Source organism: Chlorocebus sabaeus, chromosome 13, assembly GCF_047675955.1.
Source record: "Chlorocebus sabaeus isolate Y175 chromosome 13, mChlSab1.0.hap1, whole genome shotgun sequence".
NCBI classification, from domain to species: Eukaryota; Metazoa; Chordata; class Mammalia; order Primates; family Cercopithecidae; genus Chlorocebus; species Chlorocebus sabaeus.
In genome coordinates, this window is record NC_132916.1 from 70,383,597 (window position 1) to 70,402,899 (window position 19,303).

Here is a 19,303-nt window from a genome sequence, read left to right on the forward strand (position 1 = left end):
GAGGGCTGTGGTGAAAACTGAAATATCCTGAGATAAAAACTCTAAAGAAGCTTTTTAAGAAACTGCTTTGTGTTCTGTGAATTCATCTCACAGAGTCACAGCTTTCCTCTCAAGAAGCCTTTCGCTAAGACTGTTCTTGTGGAATTGGCAAACTGATATTTGGAAGCCCATGGAGGCCTAAGGTGAAAAAGAAAATATTCTTAGAAGAAAACTGGAAAGAAGCTTTCTGAGAAACGGTTTTGTGATGTGTGACTTGCACTCACTGAGTTACAGCTGTATTTCTTGGAGCTGTTTGCTAGCCTTATTTCTGTGGAATGTGAGAACTCATATTTCGGATCCCTTAGGAGACTATAAGGTCAAAGGATATATCCTCCGATCAAAATGAAAAAGAAGCTTTCTGAGAAACTTCTTTGTGATCTGTGAATTCGTCTCACAGAGTTACAGTTTTCTCCACAAGAAGCCTTTCGCTAAGACTGTTCTTGTGGAATTGGCAAAGTGATATTTGGAAGCCCATGGAGGGCTATGTGATAAGGGAAATATCCTGAGATAAAAATTGGAAAGAAGCTTCCTCAGAAACTGCTTTGTGTTCTATGAATTCATCTCACAGAGTTACAGCTTTCCCCTCAAGAAGCCGTTCACTAAGACTGTTCTTGTGGAATTTGCAAAGGGATATTTGGAAGCCCTAAGAGGCCTATGGTGAAAAAGAAAATATCCTCAGATGAAAACTGGAAAAAAACTTTCTGAGAAACTGCTTTGTGATGTGTGACTTCCACTCACTGAGTTACAGCTGTATTTCGTGGAACTGTTTGCTAGCCTTATTTCTGTGGCACCTGAGAACTCATATTTCGGATCTTTTAGGAGACTATAGGACAAAGGAAATATCCTCTGATCAAAATGAGAAAGAAGCTTTCTGTAAAACTTCTTTGTGATCTGTGAATTCAGCTCACAGAGTTACAGCTTTCCCCTGCAGAAGCCTTTCAGTAAGACTGTTATTGTGGAATTGGCAAAGTGATATTTGCAATCCCATGGACGGCTGTGGTGAAAAGGGAAATATCCTGAAATAAAAACTGGAAAGCAGCTATCTGAGAAAATGGTTTGTGATGTGTTACTTCCACTCACTAAGTTATAGGTGTATTTCTTGGAGCTGATTGCTAGCCTTATTTCTGTGGAATATGAGAACTGTTATTTCCGATCCCTTAGGAGACTATAGGGACAAAGGAAATATCCTCCGATCAAAATGAGAAAGAAGCTTTCTGAGAAACTTCTTTGTGATCTGTGAATTCAACTCAAAGAGTTACAGATTTTCCCTCAAGAAGCCTTTCGCTAAGACTGATCTTGTGGAATTGGCAAAGTGATATTACGAAGCCCAAGGAGGGCTATGATGAAAAGGGAAATATCGTGAGATAAAAACTGGAAAGAAGCATTCTGGGAACTTGCTTTTTGTTCTGTGAATTCATCTCACAGAGTTACAGCTTTCCCTCCAGAAGCCGTTCGCTAAGACTGTTCCTGTGGAATTTGCAAAGGGATATTTGGAAGCCCATAGAGGCCTATGGTGAAAAAGAAAATATCCTCAGATGAACACTGGAAAGAAGGTTTCTGAAAAACTGCTTTGTGATGTGTGACTTCCACTCACTGAGACACAGCTGTATTTCGTGGAGCTGTTTGCTAGCCTTATATCTGTGGAATCTGAGAACTGATATTTCGGAATCCTAAGGAGACTACAGGGCCAAAGGAAATATTCTGCGATGAAAATGAGAAAGAAGCTTTCTCAGAAACTTCTTTGTGATCTGTGAATTCATCTCACAGAGTTACAACTTTCCCCTCAAGAAGCCTTTCGCTAAGACTGTTCTTGTGGAATTGGCAAAGTGATATTTGGAAGCCCATGGAGGGCGATGTGATAAGGGAAATATCCTGAGAAAAAAACTGGAAAGAAGCTTTTTGAGAACCTGCTTTGTGTTCTGTGAATTCATCTCACATAGTTACAGCTTTCCCTTCCAGAAGCCGTTCGCTAAGACTGTTCTTGTGGAATTTGCAAAGGGATATTTGGAAGCCCATAGAGGCCTGAGGTGAAAAAGAAAATATCCTCAGATGAAAACTGGAAAGAAGATTTCTGAGAAATTGCTTTGTGATGTGTGACTTCCACTCACTGAGTTACAGCTGTATTTCGTGGAGCTGTTTGCTAGCCTTATTTCTCTGGAATCTGAGAAATGATGTTTCGCATCCCTTACGAGACTATAGGGACAAAGGAAATATCCTCCGATCAAAATGAGAAAGAAGCTTTCTGAGAAACTTCTTTGTGTTCTGTGAAATTATCTCACATAGTTACAGCTTTCCCCTCAGGAAGCCTTTCGCTAAGACTGTTCTTGTGGAATTTGCAAAGTGATATTTGGAAGCCCATGGAGGGCTATGGTGAAAAGAGAAATATCTGAGCTAAAAACTGGAAAGATGGTTTCTGAGAACCTCCTTTGCGTTCGGTGTATCATCTCAAAGAGTTACAGCTTTTCACTCAAGAAGCCTTTCACTAAGACTGTTCTTTTGGAATTGGCAAAGTGATATTTGCAAGCCCATGGAAGGCTATGGTGAAAAGGGAAATACCCTGAGACAAAAACTGGAAAGAAGGTTTCTGAGAAACTGGTTTGTGATGTGTGAATTTCACTCACTGAGTTACAGCTGTATTTCGTGGAGCTGCTTGCTAGCCTTATTTCTGTGGAATTTGAGAACTGATATTTCGGATCCCTTAGGAGATTATGGGGCCAAAGGAAATATCCTACGATCAAAATGAGAAGGAAGCTTTCTGAGAAACTTCTTTGTGATGTGTGAATTCATCTCACAGAGTTACAGCTTTCCCCTCAAGAAGCCTTTCGCTAAGACTGTTCTTGTGGAATTGGCAAAGTGATATTTGGAAGCCCATGGAGGGCTATGGTGAAAAGGGAAATATCCTGAGATAAAAACTGGAAACAAGCTTTCTGAGAAACTGCTTTGTGTTTTGTGAATTCATCTCACAGAGTTACAGCTTTCCTCTGAAGAAGCCTTTCGCTAAGACTGTTATTGTGGTATTTGCAAAGGGATATTTGGAAGCCCATAGAGGCCTGAGGTGAAAAAGAAAATATCCTCAGATGAAAACTGGAAAGAAGCATTCTGAGAAACTGCTTTGTGATGTGTGACTTCCACTCACTGAGTTACACCTGCATTTCGTGGTGCTGTTTGCTAGTCTTATTTCTGTGGAATCTGAGAAACGATATTTCGGATCCCTTAGGACACTATAGGGCCAAAGGAAATATCCTCCGATCAAAATGAGATAGAAGCTTTCTGAGAAACTTCTTTGTGATCTGTGAATTCATCTCACAGAGTTACAGCTTTCCCCTCAAGAAGCATTTTGCTTAGACGGTTCTTGTGGAATTTGAAAAGTGATATTTGGAAGCCCATGGAGGGTTATGGTGAAAAGGGAAATATCCTGAAATAAAAACTGGAAATCAGCTTTCTGGGAAACTACTTTGTGTTCTGTGAATTCATCTCAGAGAGTTACAGCTTTCCTTTACAGAAGCCGTTCGCTAAGACTGTTCTTGTGGAATTTGCAAAAAGGATATTTGGAAGCCTATAGAGACCTGTGGTAAAAAAGAATATATCCTTAGATGAAAACTGGAAAAAAGCTTTCTGAGAAACTGCTTTGTGATGTGTGACTTCCACTCACTGAGTTACAGCTGTATTTCGTGGAGCTGTTTCCTAGCCTTATTTCTGTGACATCTGAGAACTGATATTTCAGATCCCTTAGGAGACTATAGGGCCAAAGGAAATATCCTCCGATGAAAATGAGAAAGAAGCTTTCTGAGAAACTTCTTTGTGATCTGTGAATTTTTCTCACAGAGTTACAGCTTTCCCCTCAAGAAGCCTTTCTCTAAGACTGTTCTTGTGGAATTTGCAAATTGATATTTGGAAGCCCATTTAGAGCTATGGTGACAAGGGAAATATCCTGAATAAAAACTGGAAAGAAGCTTTCTGAGAAACTGCTCTGTGTTCCGTGAATTCATGTCACAGAGGTACAGCTTTCCCTTCCAGAAGCCGTTCACTAAGTCTGTTCTTGTGGTTTTGGCAATGGTATATTTGGAAGCCCATAGAGGTCTAGGTGACAAAGGAAATATCCTCAGATGAAAACTGGAAAGAAACTTTCTGAGAAATTGCTTTGTGATGTGTGTCCTCCACTGACTGAGTTACAGCTGTATTTCGTGGAGCTGTTTGCTAGCCTTATTTCTGTGGAACCTGAGAACTGATATTTAGGATCCCGTTGGAGAATATAGGGCCCAAGGAAATATCCTCCAACAAAATGAAAAAGAAGCTTTCGGAGGAACTTCTTTGTGATCTGTGAATTCATTTCACAGAGTTACAGCTTCCCCTCTAGCAGCATTTCTCTAAGACTGTTCTTGTGGAATTTGCAAAGTGATGTTTGGAAGCGCATGGAGCGCTACGGTGAAAAGCGAAATATCCTCAGATCAAAACTGGAAAGAAGCTTACTGAGAAACTGCTGTGTGTTTTGTGAATTCATCTAATAGAGTTACAGGTTTCCCCTCCAGAATCCATTCGGTAAGACTGTTCTTGGGGAATTGGCAAAGGGAAATTTGGAAGCCCATAGAGGCCTAAGGTGAAAAAGAAAATGTCTTCATATGAAAACTGGAAAGAATCTTCCTGAGAAACTGCTTTGTGATGTGTGACTTCCAGTCACTGAGTTACAGCTGTATTTCGTTGATTTGTTTGCTAGCCTTGTTTCTGTGGAATCTGTGAACTGATATTTCGGATCCCTTTGAAAACTATAGAGGCAAAGAAAATAACCTCCGCTCAAAATGAGAAAGAAGCTTTCTGAGAAACTTCTTTGTGATCTGTGAATTCATCTTACAGAGTTACAGCTCTCCCTTCCAGAAGTCGTTCGCTAAGACTGTTCGTGTGGAATTGGCAAACGTATATTTGGAAGTCCATAGAGGCCTACGGTGAAAAGAAAGTATCCTCAGATGAAAACTGGAAAGAAGTTTTCTGAGAAACTACTTTGTGATGTCTGACTTCCACTCACTGAGATACAGCTGTATTTCGTGGAGCTGTTTGCTAGCCTTATTTCTGTGAAATCTGAGAACTGATATTTCGGATTCCATTGAAGACTATAGGGACAAAGGAAATATCCTCCGATCAAAATAAGAAAAATGTTTTCTAAGAAACGTCTTTGTGATCTGTGAATTCATCTCACGGAGTTACAGATTTCCCCTCCAGTTCTGATCGCTAAGACTGTTCTTGTAGAATTAGCATAGGGATATTTGGAACCCCATAGAGGCCTATGTGAAAAAAAAAAATATCCTCAGATGAAAACTGGAAAGAAGCTTTCTGAGAAACTGCTTTGTGATGTATGACGTCCACTCACTGTGTTACAGGTGTATTTCGTGCAGCTGTTTGCTAGCCTTATTTCTGTGGAATCTGAGACCTGATATTTCGGATCCCTTTGAATTCCATAGGGCCAAGTTAAATATCCTCCCATCAAAATGAGAAAGAAGCTTTTTGAGAAACTTCTTTGTGATCTGTGAATTCATCTCACAGAGTTACAGCTTTCCCGTGAAGAAACCTTTCGCTAAGACTGTTCTAGTGGAATTTGCAAAGTGATATTCGGAAGCCCATGGAGGCCTACGGTGAAAAGGGAAATATCGTCAGATCAAAACTGGAAAGAAGCTTTCGGAGATACTGCTTTGTGTTCTGATAATTCATCTCACAGAGTTACAGCTTTCCCCTCCAGAAGCCGTACCCTAAGACTGTTCTTGTGTAATTGGCAAAGGGATATTTGGAAGCCCATAGAGGTCCACGGTGAAAAAGAAAATATCCTCAGATGAAAATTGGAAAGAAGCTTTCTGAGAAACTGCTTTGTGATGTGTGACTTCCACTCACTGAGTTACAGCTGTATTTCGTGGAGCTGTTTGCTAGACTTACCTCTGTGGAATCTGAGAACTGATATTTCGGATCCCTTTGAAGACTATAGGGCCAAAGGAAATATCCTCCGTTGAAAATGAGAAAGAAGCTTTCTGACAAACTTCTTTGTGATCTGTGAATTCATCTCACAGAGTTACAGCTTTCCCTTCAAGAAGCCTTTCGCTGAGACGGTTCTTGTGGAATTTGCAAAGAGATATTTGGAAGCCAATTGAGGGCTATTGTGAAAAGGGAAATATCCTCAGACCAAAACTGGAAAGAAGGTTTCTGAGAAACTGCTTTGTTTTCTGTGAATTCATCTCACAGAGTTACAGCTTTCCCCTCCAGAATCCGTTCGCTAAGACTGTTCTTGTGGAGTTGGCAAAGGGATATTCGGAAGCCCATAGAAGCCTGTGGTGAAAAAGAAAATATCCTCAAGTGAAAACTGGAAAGAAGCTTTCTGAGAAACTGCTTTGTGATGTGTTACTTCCAGTCACTGAGTTACAGCTGTATTTCGTGGAGCTGTTTGCTAGCCTTTTTTCTGTGGAATCAGATAACTGATATTTCGGATCCGTTTGAAGACGATAGAGCCTAAGGAAATATAACCAGTTCAAAATGAGAAAGAAGCTTTCTGAGAAACTTCTTTGTGATCTGTGATTTCATCTCACAGAGTTACAGCTTTCCCCTCAAGAAGCCTTTCGCTAAGACTGTTGTTGTGGAATTTGCAAAGTGATATTGGGAAGCCCACGGAGGGCTACGTTGAAAAGGGAAACTTCCTCTGATCAAAACTGGAAAGAAGCTTTCTGAGAAACTGCTTTATATTCTGTGAATTCATCTCACAGAGTTACAGCCTTCCCCTCCAGAAGCCGTTCGCTAAGAATGTTCTTGTGGAATTGGCAAAGAGATATTTGGAAGCCCATAGAAACCTATGGTGAAAAAGAAAGTATCCTCAACTGAAAACTGGAAAGAAGCTTTCTTAGAAACTGCTTTGTGATGTGTGACTTCCACTCACTGAGTTAAAACTGTATATCGTGGAGCTGTTTGCTAGTCTTATTTCTGTGGAATCTGAGAACTGATATTTCGGATCCCTTTGAAGAATATAGGGCCAAAGAAAATATCCTCCGATCAAAATGGGAAAGAAGATTTCTGAGAAACTTCTTTGTGATCTGTGAATTCATCTCACAGAGTTACAGCTGTGACCTCAAGAAGCCTTTCGCTAAGACTGTTCTTGTATAATTCGCAAAGTGATATTTGGAATCCCATGGAGGTCTATGGTGAAAAGGGAAATATCCTCAGATCAAAACTGGAAAGAAGCTTTCTGAGAAACTGCTTTGTGTTGTGTGAATTCATCTCGAAGAGTTACAGCTTTCCCCTCCAGAAGCCGTTCGCTAAGACTGTTCTTGTGGAATTGGCTAAGGGATATTTGGAAGCCCATAGAGGCCTATGGTGAAAAAGAAAATATCCTCAGATGAAAACTGTAAAGAAGCTTTCTGAGAAACTGCTTTGTGATGTGTGACTTCCACTCACTGAGTTACAGATGTATTTCACAGAGCTGTTTTCTAGCATTATTTCTGTGGAATCTGACACCGGATATTTCGGATCTCTTTGAAGACTATAAGGCCAAAGTAAATATCCTGCGATCAAAATGAGAAAGAAGCTTTCTAAGAAAGTTCTCTGTGATCTGTGAATTCATCTCACAGAGTTACAGCTTTCTCCTCAAGAAGACTTTCGCTAGGACTGTTCTTGTGGAATTTGCAAAGTGATATTTGAAAGCCCATGGAGGGCTATGGTGAAAAGGGAAATATCCTCAGATCAAAACTGGAAAGAAGCTTTCTGAGAAACTGCTTTGCGTTCTGTGAATTCATCTCACAGAGTTACAGCTTTCCCCTCCAGAAGCCGTTCGCTAAGACTGTTCTTGTGGAATTGACAAAGGGATGTTTGGAAGCCCATAGAGGCCTATGGTGAAAAAGAAAATATCCTCAGATGAAAACTGGAAGAAAGCTTTCTGAGAAACTGCTTTGTGATGTGTGACTTCCACTCACTGAGTTACAGCCGTATTTCGTGGAGCTGTTTCCTAGCCTTATTTCTGTGGAATGTGAGAACTGATATTTCGGATCCCATTGAAGGCTATAGAGCCAAAGGAAATATCCTCCGATCAAAATGACAAAGAAGCTTTCTGAGAAACTTCTTCGTGATCTGTGAATTCATCTCACAGAGATACAGCGGTCCACTCAAGAAGCCTTTCGCTAAGACTGTTCTTGTGGAATTTGAAAAGTGATATTTGGAAGCCCATTTAGGGCTATGGTGAAAAGCGAAATATCCTCAGATCAAAACTGGAACGAAGCTTTCTGAGAAACCGCTATGTGTTCTGTGAATTCATCTCACAGAGTTACAGCATTCCCCTCCAGAAGTCGTTCGCTAAGACTGTTCTTGTGGAATTGGCAAAGGGATATTTGGAAGCCCATAGAGGCCTATGGTGAAAAAGAGTATATCCTCCGATGAAAACCGGAAAGAAGATTTCTGAAAAACTGCTTTGTGATGTGTGACTTCCACTCACTGAGTTACAGCTGTATTTCATGGAGGTGTTTGCTAGCCCTATTTCTGTGGAATCCGAGAACTGATATTTCGGATACCTTTGAAGACTATTGGCCAAAGGAAATATCCTCCGATCAAAATGAGAAAGAAGCATTCTGAGAATCTTCTTTGTGATCTGTGCATTCATCTCACAGAGTTACAGCTTTCCCCTCAAGAAGCCTTTTGCTAAGACTGTTCTTGTGGAATTTGCAAAGTGATATTTGGAAGCCCTTTGAGGGCTATGATGAGAAGGGAAATATCCTCAGATCAAAACTGCAAAGAAGCATTCTGAGAAACTGCTTTGTGTTCTATGAATTATTCTCACAGGGTTACAGCTTTCCCCTCCAGAAGCCGTTCGCTAAGACTGTTCTTGTGGATTTGGCAAAAAGATATTTAGAAGCCCAGAGAGACCTATCGTGAAAAAGAAAATATTCACAGATGAAAACTGGAAAGAAGCTTTCTGAGAAACTGCTTTGTGATGTGTGACTTCCACACACTGAGTTACAGCTGTATTTCGTGCAGCTTTTTGCTAGCCTTATTTCTGTCGAATCTGAGAACTGATATTTCGGATCCCTTTGAAGAATATAGGGCCAAAGGAAATATCCTCCGTTCAAAATGAGAAAGAAGCTTTCTGAGAAAGTTCTTCATGGTCTGTGAATTCATCTCACAGAGTTACAGCTTTCCCCTCAAGAAGTCTTTCGCTAAGACTGTTCTTGTGGAATTTGCAAAGTGATATTTGGAAGGCCATGGAGGGCTGTGGTGAAAAGGGAAATATCCTCATATCAAAACTGGAAAGAAGCTTTCTGAGAAACTGCTTTGTGTTGTGTGAATTCATCTCGAAGAGTTACAGCTTTCCCCTCCAGAAGCCGTTCGCTAAGACTGTTCTTGTGGAATTGGCAAAGGGATATTTGGAAGCCCACAGTGACCTATGGTGAAAAAGAAAATATCCTCAGGTGAAAACTGTAAAGAAGCTTTCTGAGAAACTGTTTTGTCATGTGTGACTTCCACTCACTGAGTTACAGCCGTATTTCGTGGAGCTGTTTCCTAGCCTTATTTTGGTGGAATCTGAGAACTGATATTTCGGATCCCATTAAAGGCTATACAGCCAAAGGAAATATCCTCCGATCAAAATGACAAAGAAGCTTTCTGAGAAACTTCTTCCTGATCTGTGAATTCATCTCACAGATTTACAGCTTTCCCCTCAAGAAGCCTTTCGCTAAGACTGTTCTTGTGGAATTTGCAAACTGATATTTGCAATCCCATGGAGGGCTATGGTGAAAAGGGAAATATCCTCAGATCAATACTGGAAAGAAGCTTTCTGAGAAACTACTTTGTGTTCTGTGAATTCATCCCACAGAGTTACAGCTTTCCACTCCAGAAGCCGTTCGCTAAGAATGTTTTTGTGGAATTGGCAAAGAGATATTTGGAAGCCCATAGAGGCCTATGGTGAAAAAGAAAATATTCTCAGATGAAATCTGAAAAGAAGGTTTCTGAGAAACTGCTTTGTGATATGTGACTTCCACTCACTGAGTTACAGACGTATTTCACAGAGCTGTTTTTTAGCGTTATTTCTGTGGAATCTGAGACCGGATATTTCGGATCTCTTTGAAGACTATAAGGCCAAAGGAAATATCCTCTGATCAAAATGAGAAAGAAGCTTTCTGAGAAAGTCTCTGTGATCTGTGAATTCATCTCACAGAGTTACAGCTTTCTCTTCAAGAAGCCTTTCGCTAGGACTGTTCTTATGGAATTTGCAAAGTGATATTTGAAAGCCCATGGAGGGATATGGTCAAAAGGGAAATATCCTCAGATCAAAACTGGAAAGAAGCTTTCTGAGAAACTGCTTTGTGTTCTGTGAATTCATCTCACAGAGTTACAGCTTTCCCCTCCAGAAGCCGTTCGCTAAGACTGTTCTTGTGGAATTGGCAGAGGACTATTTGGAAGCCCATGGAGGCCTATGGTGAAAAAGACAATATCCTCAGATGAAAAGTGGAAAGGAGCTTTCTGAGAAACTGGTTTGTGATTTGTCATTTCCACTCACTGAGTTACAGCTGCATTTCGTGGAGCTGTTTGCTAGCCTTATTTCTGTGGAATCTGAGATCTGATATTTTGGATCCCTTTGAAGGCTACAGGGCCAACGGAAACATCTCCCCAAAATGAGAAAGAAGCTTTCTGAGAAACTTCTTTGTGATCTGTGAATTCTTCTGACAGAGTTGCAGCTTTCTCCTCAAAAAGCCTTTTGCTAAGACTGTTCTTGTGGAATTTGGAAGGTGATAATTGGAAGCCCGTGGAGGGCTATGGTGAAATGGGAAATATCCTCAGATCAAAAATGGAAAGAAGCTTTCTGAGAAACTGCTTTGCGTTCTGTGAATTCATCTCACAGAGTTGCAGCTTTTCCCTCCAGAAGCCGTTCGCTAGGACTGTTCTTGTGGAATTGGCAAAGGGATGTTTGGAAGCCCATAGAGGCCTATGGTGAAAAAGAAAATATCCTCAGATGAAAACTGGAAAGAAGCTTTCTGAGAAACTGCTTTGTGATGTGTGACTTCCACTCACTGAGATACAGCTGTATTTCCTGCAGCTGTTTGCTAGTCTTATTTCTGTGGAATCTGAGAACTGATATTTCAGATCACTTTGAAGACTATAGGGCCAAGGGAAATATCCTCCCATCAAAATGAGAAAGAAGCTTTTTGAGAAACCTCTTTGTGATCTGTGAATTCATTTAACAGAGTTACAGCTTGCCCCTCAAGAAGCCTTTCGCTAAGACTGTTCTTGTGGAATTTGCAAATTGATATTTGGAAGCCCATGGATGGTTACAGTGAAAAGGGAAATATCCTGAGATCAAAACTGGAAAGATGCTTTCTGAGAAACTGCTTTGTGTTCTGTGAATTCATCTCACAGAGTTACAGCTTTGTCCTATAGAAGCCGCTCGTTAAGATTGTTCTTGTCGAATTGGCAAAGGGATATTAGAAAGCCCATAGAGGCCTATGGTGAAAAAGAAAATATCCTCAGATGAAAACTGGAAAGAAGCTTTCTGAAAAACTGCTATGTCATGTTTGACTTCCACTCACTGAGTTACAGCTGTATTTCGTGGAGCTGTTTGCTAGTCTTATTTCTGTGGAATCTGAGAACTGATATTTCGGATCCCTTTGAAGACTGTAGGGCCAAAGTAAATATCCTGCGATCAAAATGAGAAAGAAGCTTTCTGAGAAACTTCTTTGTGATGCGTGAATTCATCCCACAGAGTTACAGCTTTCCCCTCAAGAAACCTTTTGCTAAGACCATTCTTGTGGAATATAAAGTGATATTTGGAAGCCCTTGGAAGGCTACGGTGAAAAGGGAAATATCCTCAGATCAAAACTGGAAAGAAGCTTTCTGAGAAACTGCTGTGTGTTCTTTGAATTAATCTCACAGAGTTACAGCTGTCCCCTCCAGAAGCCGTTCGCTAAGACTGTTCTTGTGGAATTGGCGAAGGGATATTTGGAAGCCCATAGAGGCCTATGCTGAAAAAGAAAATATCCTCAGATGAAAACTGGAAAGAAGCTTTCTGCGAAACTGCTTTGTGATGTGTGACTTCCACTCACTGATTTACAGCTGTATTTCGTGGAGGTGTTTGCAAGCCTTCTTTCTGTGGAATCTGAGAAATGATACTTCGGATCCCTTTGAAGACTATAGGGCCAAAGCAAATATCCTCCGATCAAAATGAGAAAGAAGCTTTCTGAGAATCTTCTTTGTGATCTGTGCATTCAACTCACAGAGTTACAGCTTTCTGCTCAAGAAACCTTTCGCTAAGACGGTTCTTGAGGAATTAGCAAAGTGATATTTGTAAGCCCATGGAGGGCTATGGTGAAAAGGGAAATATCCTCAGATCAAAACTGGAAGGAAGATTTCTGAGAAACTGCTTTGTGTTCTGTGAATTCATCTCACAGAGTTACAGCTTTGTCCTATAGAAGCCGCTCGTTAAGATTGTTCTTGTCGAATTGGCAAAGGGATATTAGAAAGCCCATAGAGGCCTATGGTGAAAAAGAAAATATCCTCAGATGAAAACTGGAAAGAAGCTTTCTGAAAAACTGCTATGTCATGTTTGACTTCCACTCACTGAGTTACAGCTGTATTTCGTGGAGCTGTTTGCTAGTCTTATTTCTGTGGAATCTGAGAACTGATATTTCGGATCCCTTTGAAGACTATAGGGCCAAAGTAAATATCCTGCGATCAAAATGAGAAAGAAGCTTTCTGAGAAACTTCTTTGTGATGCGTGAATTCATCCCACAGAGTTACAGCTTTCCCCTCAAGAAACCTTTTGCTAAGACCATTCTTGTGGAATATAAAGTGATATTTGGAAGCCCTTGGCAGGCTACGGTGAAAAGGGAAATATCCTCAGATCAATACTGGAAAGAAGCTTTTTGAGAAACTGCTGTGTGTTCTTTGAATTAAACTCACAGAGTTACAGCTGTCCCCTAAAGAAGCCGTTCGCTAAGACTGTTCTTGTGGAATTGGCGAAGGGATATTTGGAAGCCCATAGAGGCCTATGCTGAAAAAGAAAATATCCTCAGATGAAAACTGGAAAGAAGCTTTCTGCGAAACTGCTTTGTGATGTGTGACTTCCACTCACTGATTTACAGCTGTATTTCGTGGAGGTGTTTGCAAGCCTTCTTTCTGTGGAATCTGAGAAATGATACTTTGGATCCCTTTGAAGATTATAGGGCCAAAGCAAATATCCTCCGATCAAAATGAGAAAGAAGCTTTCTGAGAATCTTCTTTGTGATCTGTGCATTCAACTCACAGAGTTACAGCTTTCTGCTCAAGAAACCTTTCGCTAAGACGGTTCTTGAGGAATTTGCAAAGTGATATTTGTAAGCCCATGGAGGGCTATGGTGAAAAGGGAAATATCCTCAGATCAAAACTGGAAGGAAGATTTCTGAGAAACTGCTTTGTGTTCTGTGAATTCATCTCACAGAAATACAGTTTACCCTCCAGAAGCCGTTCGCTAAGACTGTTCTTGTGGAATTGGCAAAGGAATATTTGGGAGCCCATAGAGGCCTATTCTGAAAAAGAAAACATCCTCAGAAGAAAACTGGAAAGAAGCTTTCTGAGAAACTGCATTGTGATGTGTGACTTCCACTCACTGATTTACAGCTGTATTTCGTGGAGTTGTTTGCTAGCCTTATTTCTGTGGAGTCTGAGAACTGATATTTCGGATCCCTTTGAAGACTGTAGAGCCCAGGGATATATCCTCCCATGAAAATAGGAAAGAAGCTTTCTGAGAAACTTCTTTGTGATCTGTGAATTCATTTCAGAGAGTTACAGCTTTTCCCTCAAGAAGCCTTTCGCTAAGACTGCTCTTGTGGAATTTCCAAAGAGATATTTTGAAGCCCATGGAGGGATATAGTGGATAGGGAAATATCCTCAGATCAAAACTGGAAAGAAGCTTTCTGAGAAACTACTTTGTGTTCTGTGAATTCATCTCACAGAGTTACAGCTTTCCCCTCTAGAAGCCGTTCGCTAAGACTGTTTCGTGGAATTGGCAAAGGGATATTTGAAAGCCCATAGAGGCCTATGGTGAAAAAGAAAATATCCTCAGATGAAAACTGGAAAGAAGCTTTCTGAGAAACTGTTTTGTGTTGTGTGACTTCCACTCACTGAGTTACAGCTGTATTTCATGGAGGTGCTTGCTAGCCTTCATTCTCTGGAATCTGAGAACTGATATTTCGGATCCCTCTGAAGACTATAGGGCCAAAGGAAATATCCTCTGATCAAAGTGAGAAAGAAGTTTTCTGAGAATCTTTTTAGTGATCTGTGAATTCATCTCAGAGAGTTACAGCTTTTCCCTCAAGAAGCCTTTCGCTAAGACTGCTGTTGTGGAATTTGCAAAGTGATATTTGGAAGCCCATGGATGGCTATGGTGAAGAGGGAAATATCCTCAGATCAAAACTGGAAAGAAGCTTTCAGGGAAACTGCTTTATGTTCTGTGAATTCATCTCACAGAGTTACAGCTTTCTTCTTTAAAGTTTTTAACTGAGGACATTTGCCTTTTCACCCTAGCCCTCTATGGGCTTCCAAATATCACTTTGCAAACTCCACAAGAACAGTCTTAGCGAAAGGCTTCTTGAGGAGAAAGCTGTAACTCTGTGAGAAGAATTCACAGAACACAAAGGAGTTTCTCAGAAAGCTTCTTTCCAGTTTTTATCTTAGGATATATCCATTGTCCCTTTGTCCCTTGGTCTTCAAGCGGATCTGAAATAACCGTTCTCAGATTTCACAGAAATAAGTCTAGCAAACAGCTCCACGAAATACAGCTGTAACTTCGTGAGTGGAAGTCACATAACACAAAGCAGTTTCTCAGAAAGCTTCTTTACAGTTTTTAACTGAGGACATTTCCGTTTTCACCATAGCCCTCTAAGGACTTCCAAATATCGCTTTGCAAATTCCACAAGAACTGTCTTAGCGAAAGGCTTCTTGATGGGAAAGCTGAAACTGTGTGCGAGGAATTAACAGAACACAAAGCAGTTTCTCAGATACCTTCTTTTCAGTTTTTATCTTCGAATATTTCCTTTTTCACCAAAGTCCTCTAAGGGCTTCCAAATATCACTTTGCAAATTCCACAAGAACATTCTCAGCGAAAGGCTTCTTGAGGGTAAAGCTGTATCTCTGTGAGATGAATTAAGAGAACGGAAAGCAGTTTCACAAAAAGCTTCTTTTCAGTTTTTATCTTAGGATATTTCCTTTGGCCCTGTAGTCTTCAAAGGGATCAGAAATAACAGTTCTCAGATTCCACAGAAATAAGGCTAGCAAACAGCTCCATGAAATACAGCTGTAACTCCGTGAGTGGAAGTCACATATCACTAAGCAGTTTCTCAAAAAGCTTCTTTCCAGTTTTAAACTGAGTACATTTGCCTTTTCACCATAGCCCTCTGAGGGCTTCCAAATATCACTTTGCAAATTCCACAAGAACAGTCTTAGCGAAACGCTGCTTGAGGGGAAAGCTGTAACTCTGTGAGATGAATTAAGAGAACTCAAAGCAGTTTCTGAGACAGCTACTTTTCAGTTTTCATCTTCGGATATTTCCTTTTTCACCATAGCCCTCTATGGGATTCCAAATATTACTTTGCAAATTCCACAAGAACAGTCTTAGCGAAACGCTGCTTGAGGGGAAAGGTGTAACTCTGTGAGATGAATTCACAGAACACAAAGCAGTGTCTCGGAAAGCTTCTTTCCAGTTTTAAACAGAAAATATTTTCTTTTTCACCGTAGCCTTCTATGGGCTTCCAAATATCACTTTGCAAATTCCACAAGAACAGTCTTACCGAAAGGCTTCTTCAGGGGAAAGCTGTAACTCTGTGAGATGAATTAACAGAAAACAAAGCAGATTCATAGAAAGCTTCTTTCCAGTTTTTAACCGAAAATATTTCCTTTTTCACCACAGCCCTGTACGGGCTTCGAAATTCCACTTTGGAAATTCCACAAGAACAGTCTTAGCGAAAGGCTTCGCGAGGGGTAAGCTGTAACTCTGTGAGATGAATTAACAGAACACAAAGGAGGTTCTCAGAAAGCTTCTTTCCAGTTTTTAACAGAAAATATTTCCTTTTTCATCATAGCCCTCTAAGGGCTTCCAAATATCACTTTGCAAATTCCACAAAAACACTGTCAGCGAAAGTTTTCTGGAGGAGAAAGCTGTAACTCTGTATGATGAATTAACAGAACACAAAGCAGTTTCTCAGAAAGCTGCTTTCCAGTTTTTAACTGAAAATATTTCCTTTTTCACCGTAGCACTCTATGGGCTTCCAAATATCACTTTGTAAATTCCACAAGAACAGTCTTAGCAAAAGGCTTCTTGAGGTGAAAGCTGTAATCTCTGAGATGAATTAACAGAACACAAAGCAGTTTCTCAGAAAGCTTCCTTTCGCTTTTTATCTTAGGATATTTCCTTTATCACAATAGCCCTCTATGGGCTTCCTTATGTCACTTTGCAAATTCCACAAAAACAGTCTTAGTGAAACGTTTCTTGAAGGGAATGCTGTAACTCTGTGATATGAATTAATAGAACACAAAGCAGTTTATCAGAAGTCTTTTTTACAACTTTTAACTGTAGATATTTCCTTTTTCACCATAGCCCTCTATGGGCTTCCAAATATCACTTGCAAATTACACAAGAACAGTCTTAGCGAAAGGCTTCTTAAAGTGAAACCTGTAACTCTGTGTGTTAAATTAACAGAACACAAAGCAGTTTCTAAGAAAGCTTCTTTACAGTTTCTAACGGAAGACTTTTCCTTTTTCACCTTAGCCCTCTATGGGAATCCAAATATCACTTTGCAAATTCCACAAGAACAGTCTTAGTGTACAACTTCTTGGGGGTAAAGCTGTAACTGTGAGATGAATTAACAGAACAGAAAGCAGTTTCTCAGAAAGATTCTTTTCAGTTTTTATCTTAGGATATTTCCTTTTTGACCATAGCCCTCCATGGGCTTCAAAATATCACTTTGCAAATTCCACAAGAACAGTCTTAGTGAAATGCTTCTTGAAGGGAAAGCTGTAACTCTGTGATATGAATTAATAGAACACAAAGCAGTTTCTCAGAAGTCATCTTTACAAATTTTAACTGAAGATATTCTTTTTTCACCATAGCCCTCTATGGGCTTCCAAATATCACTTGCAAGTTACACAACAACAGTCTTAGCAAAAGGATTCTTAAAGGGAAACCTGTAACTCTGTGTGTTGAATTAACAGAACACAAAGCAGTTTCTCAAAAAGCTTCTTTCCAGCTTTTAACGGAAGATATTTCCTTTTTCACCATAGCGCTCTAAGGGCTTGCAAATATCACTTTGCAAATTCCACAAGAACAGTCTTAGTGTGCGACTTCTTGAGGGAAAAGCTGTAACTCTGTGAGATGAATTAACAGAACACAAAGCAGTTTCTTAGAAAGCTTCTTTCCAGTTTTTAACTGAAAATATTTCCTTTTTCACCATAGCCCTGTAAGGGCTTCGAAATACCACTTTGCAAATTCCACAAGAACAGCCTTAGCGAAAGGCTTCTTGAGGGGAAAGCTGTAACACTGTGAGATGAATTAACAGAACACAAAGCCATTTCTCGGAAGCTTCTTTCCAGTTTTTAACGGAAAATATTTCCTTTTTCACCATAGCCCTCTATGGGCTTCCAAATATCACTTTGCAAATTCCACAACAACAGTCTTAGCGAAAGGCGTCTTGAGGGGGAAGCTGCAACACTGTGAGATGAATGAACTGAACACAAAGCAGTTTCTCAGAAAGCTTCTTTTCAGTTTTTGTCTTAGGATATTTCCTTTTTCACCATAGCCCTCTAAGGGCTTCCAAATATCACTTTCCAAATCCCACAGGAACCGTCTTAGTGAAACGCTTCTTGAAGGGAAAGCTGTAATACTCTGAGATGAATTAACAGAACACAAAGCTGTTTCTCAGAAAGCTTCTTTCCGGTGTTAAACGGAAGATATTTCCTTTTTCACCTTAGCCCTCTATGGGCTTCCAAATATCTCTTTGCAAATTCCACAAGAACAGTATTAGCAAAAAGCTTTTTGAGGGGAAAGATGTAACTCTGTGAGATGAATTAATAGAACACAAAGCAGTATCTCAGAAAGCTTCTTTTCAGTTTTTATCTTAGGATATTTTCTTTTGCACCATAGCCCTTTATGGGCTTCCAATTATCACTTTCCAAATTCCACAACAACAGTCTTAGCGAAAGACTTCTTGAGCGGAAAGCTGTAACTCTGTGACATGAATTAACAGAATACAAAGCAGTTTCTCAGAAAACTTCTGTACAGTTTTTAACTGAAGATATTTACTTTTTCACCATAGCCCTGTAAGGGTTTTGAAATACCACTATGCAAATCCCACAAGAACAGCTTTGGCGAAAGGCTTCTTCAGAGGCAAGCTGTAACTCTGTCAGATGAAATAACAGAACACAAAGCAGTTTCTCGGAAAGACTCTTTCCAGTTTTTAACAGAAGATAATTTACTTTTTCACCATAGCCCTCTATGGGCTTCAAAATATCACTTTGAAAATTACGCAAGAACAGTCTTAGCGAAAGGCTTCTTGAGATGAAAGCTGTAATCTCTGAGATGAATTAACAGAACACAAAGCAGTTTCTCAGAAATCTTCTTTTCGCTTTTTATCTTAGGATATTTCCTTTTTCACCTTAGACCTCTATGGGCTTCCAAATATCATTTTCCAGATTAAACAAGAATAGTCTTATTGAAAGGCTGCCTGAGGGGAAAGCTGTACCTCTGTGTGATGAATTAACAGAACAGAAACCAGTTCCTCAGAAAGCTTCCTTTCAGTTTTTATCTTAAGATATTCCCTTTTACACCATAGCCCTCTATGGGCTTCGAAATATCACCTTGCAAATTCCACAAGAACAGTCTTAGGAAAAGGTTTCTTGAGGGTGAAGCTGTAACTCTGTGAGATGAATTAACAGAACACAAAGCAGTTTCGAAGAAAGATTCTTTCTGGTTTGTAAAGGAAGATATTTCCTTTTTCACCATAGCCCTCTATGTGCTTCAAAATGCCACTTTGCAAATTCCACAGGAACAGTCTTAACGAAAAGCTTTTTGAGGGGAATGCTGTAACTCTGTGAGATGAATTAACAGAGTACAAAGCAGTTTCTCAGAAAGCTTCTTCTCCGTTTCTATCTTAGGACATTTCCTTTTTCACCATAGCCCTCTATGGGCTTCTAAATTTCACTCTGCAAATTCCACAAGAACAGTCTTAGGGAAAGGCTTCATGAGGGTAAAGCTGTAACTCTGTGGAATGAATTAACAGAACACAAAACA